Source organism: Diorhabda sublineata, chromosome 6 (assembly GCF_026230105.1).
Source record: "Diorhabda sublineata isolate icDioSubl1.1 chromosome 6, icDioSubl1.1, whole genome shotgun sequence".
Taxonomy (NCBI): domain Eukaryota; kingdom Metazoa; phylum Arthropoda; class Insecta; order Coleoptera; family Chrysomelidae; genus Diorhabda; species Diorhabda sublineata.
In genome coordinates, this window is record NC_079479.1 from 18,794,768 (window position 1) to 18,805,399 (window position 10,632).

Below are 10,632 nucleotides of genomic sequence, written 5' to 3' on the forward strand. Positions count from 1 at the left end.
ATGTTGAAATTCGGCTTCAAATGTGTTAGATAGACTTTGAAAATTTTCAATCAACGCAAAGTGACAATCGACTTCAATGGGCTTCAATGGATGTTAATCGACGATATCTGATAAAGTTAGATGCAAACTCATTCAAATATATGAGAAATGTTGAAAATCGACTTCAAATGAGGAAGATAGACTTTGAAAATTTTCAATCAACACAAAGTGACAATCGACTTCAATGGGCTTCAATGGATGGGAATCGACGATATCTGACAGAGTCAGATACAAACTCATTCAAATATATAAGAAATGTTGAAATTCGACTTCAAATGAGGAAGATAGACTTTGAAAATTTTCAATCAACACAAAGTGACAATCGACTTCAATGAGCTTCAATGGATGTAAATCGACGATATCTGACAATGTTAGATGCAAACTCATTCAAATATATGAGAAATGTTGAAAATCGACTTCAAATGAGGAAGATAGACTTTGAAAATTTTCAATCAACACAAAGTGAGAATCGACCTCAATGGGCGTCAATGAATGTAAATCGACGATATCTGACAAAGTCAGATACAAACTCATTCAAATATATAAGAAATGTTGAAATTCGACTTCAAATGGGGAAGATAGACTTTGAAAATTTTCAATAAACCCAAAGTGACAATCGACTTCAATAGGCTTCAATGGATGATAATCGACGATATTTGATAAAGTTAGATGCGAACTCATTTAAATATATGAGAAATGTTCAAAATCTACTTCAAATGAGGAAGATAGACTTTGAAAATTTTCAATCAACCCAAAGTGGCAATCGACTTCAATGGGCTTCAATGGATGTAAATCGACGATATCTGACAAAGTCAGATGTGAGCTCACTCAAATATATGAGAAATGTTGAAATTCGACTTCAAATGAGGAAGATAGACTTTGAAAATTTTCAATCAACACAAAGTGAGAATCGACCTCAATGGGCGTCAATGAATGTAAATCGACGATATCTGACAGAGTCAGATACAAACTCATTCAAATATATGAGAAATGTTGAAATTCGACTTCAAATGAGGAAGATAGACTTCGAAAATTTTCAATCAACACAAAGTGACAATCGACTTCAATGAGCTTCAATGGATGTGAATCGACGATATCTCAAAAAGTTAGATGCAAACTCATTCAAATATATGAGAAATGTTGAAATTCGGCTTCAAATGAGGTAGATAGACTTTGAAAATTTTCAATCAACACGAAGTGACAATCGACTTCAATTGGCTTCAATGAATGTGAATCGACGATATCTGACAAAGTCAGATACAAACTCATTCAAATATATGAGAAATGTTGGAATTCGACTTCAAATGAGGAAGATAGACTTCGAAAATTTTCAATCAACACAAAGTGACAATCGACTTCAATGAGCTTCAATGGATGTGAATCGACGATATCTGACAAAGTTAGATGCAAACTCATTCAAATATATGAGAAATGTTGAAATTCGGCTTCAAATGAGGTAGATAGACTTTGAAAATTTTCAATCAACACAAAGTCACAATCGACTTCAATGGGCTTCAATGAATGTGAATCGACGATATCTGACAAAGTCAGATACAAACTCATTCAAATATATAAGAAATGTTGAAAATCGACTTCAAATGAGGAAGATAGACTTTGAAAATTTTCAATCAACACAAAGTGACAATCGACCTCAATGAGCTTCAATGAATGTAAATCGACGATATCTGACAGAGTCAGATACAAACTCATTCAAATATATAAGAAATGTTGAAATTCGACTTCAAATGAGGAAGATAGACTTTGAAAATTTTCAATCAACACAAAGTGACAATCGACTTCAATGAGCTTCAATGGATGTGAATCGACGATATCTGACAAAGTTAGATGCAAACTCATCCAAATATATGAGAAATGTTGAAATTCGGCTTCAAATGTGTTAGATAGACTTTGAAAATTTTCAATCAACGCAAAGTGACAATCGACTTCAATGGGCTTCAATGGATGTTAATCGACGATATCTGATAAAGTTAGATGCGAACTCATTTGAATATATGAGAAATGTTGAAATTCGACTTCAAATGAGGAAGATAGACTTTGAAAATTTTCAATCAACACAAAGTGAGAATCGACTTCAATGGGCTTCAAAGAATGTAAATCGACGATATCTGACAAAGTCAGATACAAACTCATTCAAATATATAAGAAATGTTGAAAATCGACTTCAAATGAGGAAGATAGACTTTGAAAATTTTCAATCAACCCAAAGTGGCAATCGACTTCAATGGGCTTCAATGGATGTTAATCGACGATATCTGACAAAGTCAGATGTGAGCTCACTCAAATATATAAGAAATGTTGAAATTCGACTTCAAATGAGGAAGATAGACTTTGAAAATTTTCAATCAACACAAAGTAACAATCGACTTCAATGGGCTTCAATGGATGGGAATCGACGATATCTGACAGAGTCAGATACAAACTCATTCAAATATATAAGAAATGTTGAAATTCGACTTCAAATGAGGAAGATAGACTTTGAAAATTTTCAATCAACACAAAGTGACAATCGACTTCAATGAGCTTCAATGGATGTAAATCGACGATATCTGACAATGTTAGATGCAAACTCATTCAAATATATGAGAAATGTTGAAAATCGACTTCAAATGAGGAAGATAGACTTTGAAAATTTTCAATCAACACAAAGTGAGAATCGACTTCAATGGGCTTCAATGAATGTAAATCGACGATATCTGACAAAGTCAGATACAAACTCATTCAAATATATAAGAAATGTTGAAATTCGACTTCAAATGGGGAAGATAGACTTTGAAAATTTTCAATAAACACAAAGTGACAATCGACTTCAATGAGCTTCAATGGATGTTAATCGACGATATTTGATAAAGTTAGATGCGAACTCATTTAAATATATTAGAAATGTTAAAATTCGACTTCAAATGAGGAAGATAGACTTTGAAAATTTTCAATCAACACAAAGTGAGAATCGACTTCAATGGGCTTCAATGAATGTAAATCGACGATATCTGACAAAGTCAGATACAAACTCATTCAAATATATAAGAAATGTTGAAATTCGACTTCAAATGGGGAAGATAGACTTTGAAAATTTTCAATAAACACAATGTGACAATCGACCTCAATGGGCTTCAATAAATGTAAATCGACGATATCTGACAATGTTAGATGCAAACTCATTAAAATATATGAGAAATGTTGGAATTCGACTTCAAATAGGGAAGATAGACTTTGAAAATATTCAATCAACACAAAGTGAGAATCGACTTCAATGGGCTTCAATGAATGTAAATCGACGATATCTGACAAAGTCAGATACAAACTCATTCAAATATATAAGAAATTTTGAAAATCGACTTCAAATGAGGAAGATAGACTTTGAAAATTTTCAATCAACACAAAGTGAGAATCGACTTCAATGGGCTTCAATGAATGTAAATCGACGATATCTGACAAAGTCAGATACAAACTCATTCAAATATATAAGAAATGTTGAAATTCGACTTCAAATGGGGAAGATAGACTTTGAAAATTTTCAATAAACACAAAGTGACAATCGACTTCAATAGGCTTCAATGGATGTTAATCGACGATATTTGATAAAGTTAGATGCGAACTCATTTAAATATATTAGAAATGTTAAAATTCGACTTCAAATGAGGAAGATAGACTTTGAAAATTTTCAATCAACACAAAGTGAGAATCGACTTCAATGGGCTTCAATGAATGTAAATCGACGATATCTGACTCTGTCAGATACAAACTCATTCAAATATATAAGAAATGTTGAAATTCGACTTCAAATGAGGAAGATAGACTTTGAAAATTTTCAATCAACACAAAGTGACAATCGACTTCAATGAGCTTCAATGGATGTAAATCGACGATATCTGACAATGTTAGATGCAAACTCATTCAAATATATGAGAAATGTTGAAAATCGACTTCAAATGAGGAAGATAGACTTTGAAAATTTCCAATCAACACAAAGTGAGAATCGACTTCAATGGGCTTCAATGGATGTTAATCGACGATATCTGACAAAGTCAGATACAAACTCATTCAAATATATAAGAAATGTTGAAATTCGACTTCAAATGGGGAAGATAGACTTTGAAAATTTTCAATAAACACAAAGTGACAATCGACTTCAATGGGCTTCAATGGATGTTAATCGACGATATCTGACAAAGTCAGATGTGAGCTCACTCAAATATATAAGAAATGTTGAAATTCGACTTCAAATGAGGAAGATAGACTTTCAAAATTTCCAATCAACACAAAGTGACAAACGACTTCAATGGGCTTCAATGGATGATAATCGACGATATTTGATAAAGTTAGATGCGAACTCATTTAAATATATAAGAAATGTTGAAATTCGACTTCAAATGAGGAAGATAGACTTTGAAAATTTTCAATCAACACAATGTGACAATCGACTTCAATGAGCTTCAATGGATGTAAATCGACGATATCTGACAATGTTAGATGCAAACTCATTCAAATATATGAGAAATGTTGAAAATCGACTTCAAATGAGGAAGATAGACTTTGAAAATTTTCAATCAACACAAAGTGAGAATCGACTTCAATGGGCTTCAATGAATGTAAATCGACGATAACTGACAAAGTCAGATACAAAGTCATTCAAATATATAAGAAATGTTGAAATTCGACTTCAAATGGGGAAGATAGACTTTGAAAATTTTCAATAAACACAATGTGACAATCGACCTCAATGGGCTTCAATGGATATTAATCGACGATATCTGACAAAGTCAGATGTGAGCTCACTCAAATATATAAGAAATGTTGAAATTCGACTTCAAATGAGGAAGATAGACTTTGAAAATTTTCAATCAACACAAAGTGACAATCGACTTCATTGGGCTTCAAAGGATGGGAATCGACGATATCTGACACAGTCAGATACAAACTCATTCAAATATATAAGAAATGTTGAAATTCGACTTCAAATGAGGAAGATAGACTTTGAAAATTTTCAATCAACACAAAGTGACAATCGACTTCAATGAGCTTCAATGGATGTAAATCGACGATATCTGACAATGTTAGATGCAAACTCATTCAAATATATGAGAAATGTTGAAAATCGACTTCAAATGAGGAAGATAGACTTTGAAAATTTTCAATCAACACAAAGTGAGAATCGACTTCAATGGGCTTCAATGAATGTAAATCGACGATATCTGACAAAGTCAGATACAAACTCATTCAAATATATAAGAAATGTTGAAATTCGACTTCAAATGGGGAAGATAGACTTTGAAAATTTTCAATAAACACAAAGTGACAATCGACTTCAATGAGCTTCAATGGATGTTAATCGACGATATTTGATAAAGTTAGATGCGAACTCATTTAAATATATTAGAAATGTTAAAATTCGACTTCAAATGAGGAAGATAGACTTTGAAAATTTTCAATCAACACAAAGTGAGAATCGACTTCAATGGGCTTCAATGAATGTAAATCGACGATATCTGACAAAGTCAGATACAAACTCATTCAAATATATAAGAAATGTTGAAATTCGACTTCAAATGGGGAAGATAGACTTTGAAAATTTTCAATAAACACAATGTGACAATCGACCTCAATGGGCTTCAATAAATGTAAATCGACGATATCTGACAATGTTAGATGCAAACTCATTAAAATATATGAGAAATGTTGGAATTCGACTTCAAATAGGGAAGATAGACTTTGAAAATATTCAATCAACACAAAGTGAGAATCGACTTCAATGGGCTTCAATGAATGTAAATCGACGATATCTGACAAAGTCAGATACAAACTCATTCAAATATATAAGAAATTTTGAAAATCGACTTCAAATGAGGAAGATAGACTTTGAAAATTTTCAATCAACACAAAGTGAGAATCGACTTCAATGGGCTTCAATGAATGTAAATCGACGATATCTGACAAAGTCAGATACAAACTCATTCAAATATATAAGAAATGTTAAAATTCGACTTCAAATGGGGAAGATAGACTTTGAAAATTTTCAATAAACACAAAGTGACAATCGACTTCAATAGGCTTCAATGGATGTTAATCGACGATATTTGATAAAGTTAGATGCGAACTCATTTAAATATATTAGAAATGTTAAAATTCGACTTCAAATGAGGAAGATAGACTTTGAAAATTTTCAATCAACACAAAGTGAGAATCGACTTCAATGGGCTTCAATGAATGTAAATCGACGATATCTGACAAAGTCAGATACAAACTCATTCAAATATATAAGAAATGTTGAAATTCGACTTCAAATGGGGAAGATAGACTTTGAAAATTTTCAATCAACACAAAGTGACAATCGACTTCATTGGGCTTCAAAGGATGGGAATCGACGATATCTGACAGAGTCAGATACAAACTCATTCAAATATATAAGAAATGTTGAAATTCGACTTCAAATGAGGAAGATAGACTTTGAAAATTTTCAATCAACACAAAGTGACAATCGACTTCAATGAGCTTCAATGGATGTAAATCGACGATATCTGACAAAGTCAGATACAAACTCATTCAAATATATAAGAAATGTTGAAATTCGACTTCAAATGGGGAAGATAGACTTTGAAAATTTTCAATAAACACAAAGTGACAATCGACTTCAATGGGCTTCAATGGATGTTAATCGACGATATCTGACAAAGTCAGATGTGAGCTCACTCAAATATATAAGAAATGTTGAAATTCGACTTCAAATGAGGAAGATAGACTTTCAAAATTTCCAATCAACACAAAGTGACAAACGACTTCAATGGGCTTCAATGGATGATAATCGACGATATTTGATAAAGTTAGATGCGAACTCATTTAAATATATAAGAAATGTTGAAATTCGACTTCAAATGAGGAAGATAGACTTTGAAAATTTTCAATCAACACAATGTGACAATCGACTTCAATGAGCTTCAATGGATGTAAATCGACGATATCTGACAATGTTAGATGCAAACTCATTCAAATATATGAGAAATGTTGAAAATCGACTTCAAATGAGGAAGATAGACTTTGAAAATTTTCAATCAACACAAAGTGAGAATCGACTTCAATGGGCTTCAATGAATGTAAATCGACGATAACTGACAAAGTCAGATACAAAGTCATTCAAATATATAAGAAATGTTGAAATTCGACTTCAAATGGGGAAGATAGACTTTGAAAATTTTCAATAAACACAATGTGACAATCGACCTCAATGGGCTTCAATGGATATTAATCGACGATATCTGACAAAGTCAGATGTGAGCTCACTCAAATATATAAGAAATGTTGAAATTCGACTTCAAATGAGGAAGATAGACTTTCAAAATTTCCAATCAACACAAAGTGACAAACGACTTCAATGGGCTTCAATGGATGATAATCGACGATATTTGATAAAGTTAGATGCGAACTCATTTAAATATATAAGAAATGTTGAAATTCGACTTCAAATGAGGAAGATAGACTTTGAAAATTTTCAATCAACACAATGTGACAATCGACTTCAATGAGCTTCAATGGATGTAAATCGACGATATCTGACAATGTTAGATGCAAACTCATTCAAATATATGAGAAATGTTGAAAATCGACTTCAAATGAGGAAGATAGACTTTGAAAATTTTCAATCAACACAAAGTGAGAATCGACTTCAATGGGCTTCAATGAATGTAAATCGACGATAACTGACAAAGTCAGATACAAAGTCATTCAAATATATAAGAAATGTTGAAATTCGACTTCAAATGGGGAAGATAGACTTTGAAAATTTTCAATAAACACAATGTGACAATCGACCTCAATGGGCTTCAATGGATATTAATCGACGATATCTGACAAAGTCAGATGTGAGCTCACTCAAATATATAAGAAATGTTGAAATTCGACTTCAAATGAGGAAGATAGACTTTGAAAATTTTCAATCAACACAAAGTGACAATCGACTTCATTGGGCTTCAAAGGATGGGAATCGAAGATATCTGACACAGTCAGATACAAACTCATTCAAATATATAAGAAATGTTGAAATTCGACTTCAAATGAGGAAGATAGACTTTGAAAATTTTCAATCAACACAAAGTGACAATCGACTTCAATGAGCTTCAATGGATGTAAATCGACGATATCTGACAATGTTAGATGCAAACTCATTCAAATATATGAGAAATGTTGAAAATCGACTTCAAATGAGGAAGATAGACTTTGAAAATTTCCAATCAACACAAAGTGAGAATCGACTTCAATGGGCTTCCATGGATGTTAATCGACGATATCTGACAAAGTCAGATACAAACTCATTCAAATATATAAGAAATGTTGAAATTCGACTTCAAATGGGGAAGATAGACTTTGAAAATTTTCAATAAACACAAAGTGACAATCGACTTCAATGGGCTTCAATGGATGTTAATCGACGATATCTGACAAAGTCAGATGTGAGCTCACTCAAATATATAAGAAATGTTGAAATTCGACTTCAAATGAGGAAGATAGACTTTCAAAATTTCCAATCAACACAAAGTGACAAACGACTTCAATGGGCTTCAATGGATGATAATCGACGATATTTGATAAAGTTAGATGCGAACTCATTTAAATATATAAGAAATGTTGAAATTCGACTTCAAATGAGGAAGATAGACTTTGAAAATTTTCAATCAACACAATGTGACAATCGACTTCAATGAGCTTCAATGGATGTAAATCGACGATATCTGACAATGTTAGATGCAAACTCATTCAAATATATGAGAAATGTTGAAAATCGACTTCAAATGAGGAAGATAGACTTTGAAAATTTTCAATCAACACAAAGTGAGAATCGACTTCAATGGGCTTCAATGAATGTAAATCGACGATAACTGACAAAGTCAGATACAAAGTCATTCAAATATATAAGAAATGTTGAAATTCGACTTCAAATGGGGAAGATAGACTTTGAAAATTTTCAATAAACACAATGTGACAATCGACCTCAATGGGCTTCAATGGATATTAATCGACGATATCTGACAAAGTCAGATGTGAGCTCACTCAAATATATAAGAAATGTTGAAATTCGACTTCAAATGAGGAAGATAGACTTTGAAAATTTTCAATCAACACAAAGTGACAATCGACTTCATTGGGCTTCAAAGGATGGGAATCGAAGATATCTGACACAGTCAGATACAAACTCATTCAAATATATAAGAAATGTTGAAATTCGACTTCAAATGAGGAAGATAGACTTTGAAAATTTTCAATCAACACAAAGTGACAATCGACTTCAATGAGCTTCAATGGATGTAAATCGACGATATCTGACAATGTTAGATGCAAACTCATTCAAATATATGAGAAATGTTGAAAATCGACTTCAAATGAGGAAGATAGACTTTGAAAATTTTCAATCAACACAAAGTGAGAATCGACTTCAATGGGCTTCAATGAATGTAAATCGACGATATCTGACAAAGTCAGATACAAACTCATTCAAATATATAAGAAATGTTGAAATTCGACTTCAAATGGGGAAGAAAGACTTTGAAAATTTTCAATAAACACAAAGTGACAATCGACTTCAATGGGCTTCAATGGATGTTAATCGACGATATCTGACAAAGTCAGATGTGAGCTCACTCAAATATATAAGAAATGTTGAAATTCGACTTCAAATGAGGAAGATAGACTTCCAAAATTTCCAATCAACACAAAGTGACAAACGACTTCAATGGGCTTCAATGGATGATAATCGACGATATTTGATAAAGTTAGATGCGAACTCATTTAAATATATAAGAAATGTTGAAATTCGACTTCAAATGAGGAAGATAGACTTTGAAAATTTTCAATCAACACAAAGTGACAATCGACTTCAATGAGCTTCAATGGATGTAAATCGACGATATCTGACAATGTTAGATGCAAACTCATTAAAATATATGAGAAATGTTGAAAATTGACTTCAAATGAGGAAGATAGACTTTGAAAATTTTCAATCAACACAAAGTGAGAATCGACTTCAATGGGCTTCAATGAATGTAAATCGACGATATCTGACAAAGTCAGATACAAACTCATTCAAATATATAAGAAATGTTGGAATTCGACTTCAAATGGGGAAGATAGACTTTGAAAATTTTCAATAAACACAATGTGACAATCGACCTCAATGGGCTTCAATGGATGTTAATCGACGATATCTGACAAAGTCAGATGTGAGCTCACTCAAATATATAAGAAATGTTGAAATTCGACTTCAAATGAGGAAGATAGACTTTGAAAATTTTCAATCAACACAAAGTGACAATCGACTTCATTGGGCTTCAAAGGATGGGAATCGACGATATCTGACAGAGTCAGATACAAACTCATTCAAATATATAAGAAATGTTGAAATTCGACTTCAAATGAGGAAGATAGACTTTGAAAATTTTCAATCAACACAAAGTGAGAATCGATTTCAATGGGCTTCAATGAATGTAAATCGACGATATCTGACAAAGTCAGGTACAAACTCATTCAAATATATGAGGAATGTTGAAATTCGACTTCAAATGGGGAAGATAGACTTTGAAAATTTTC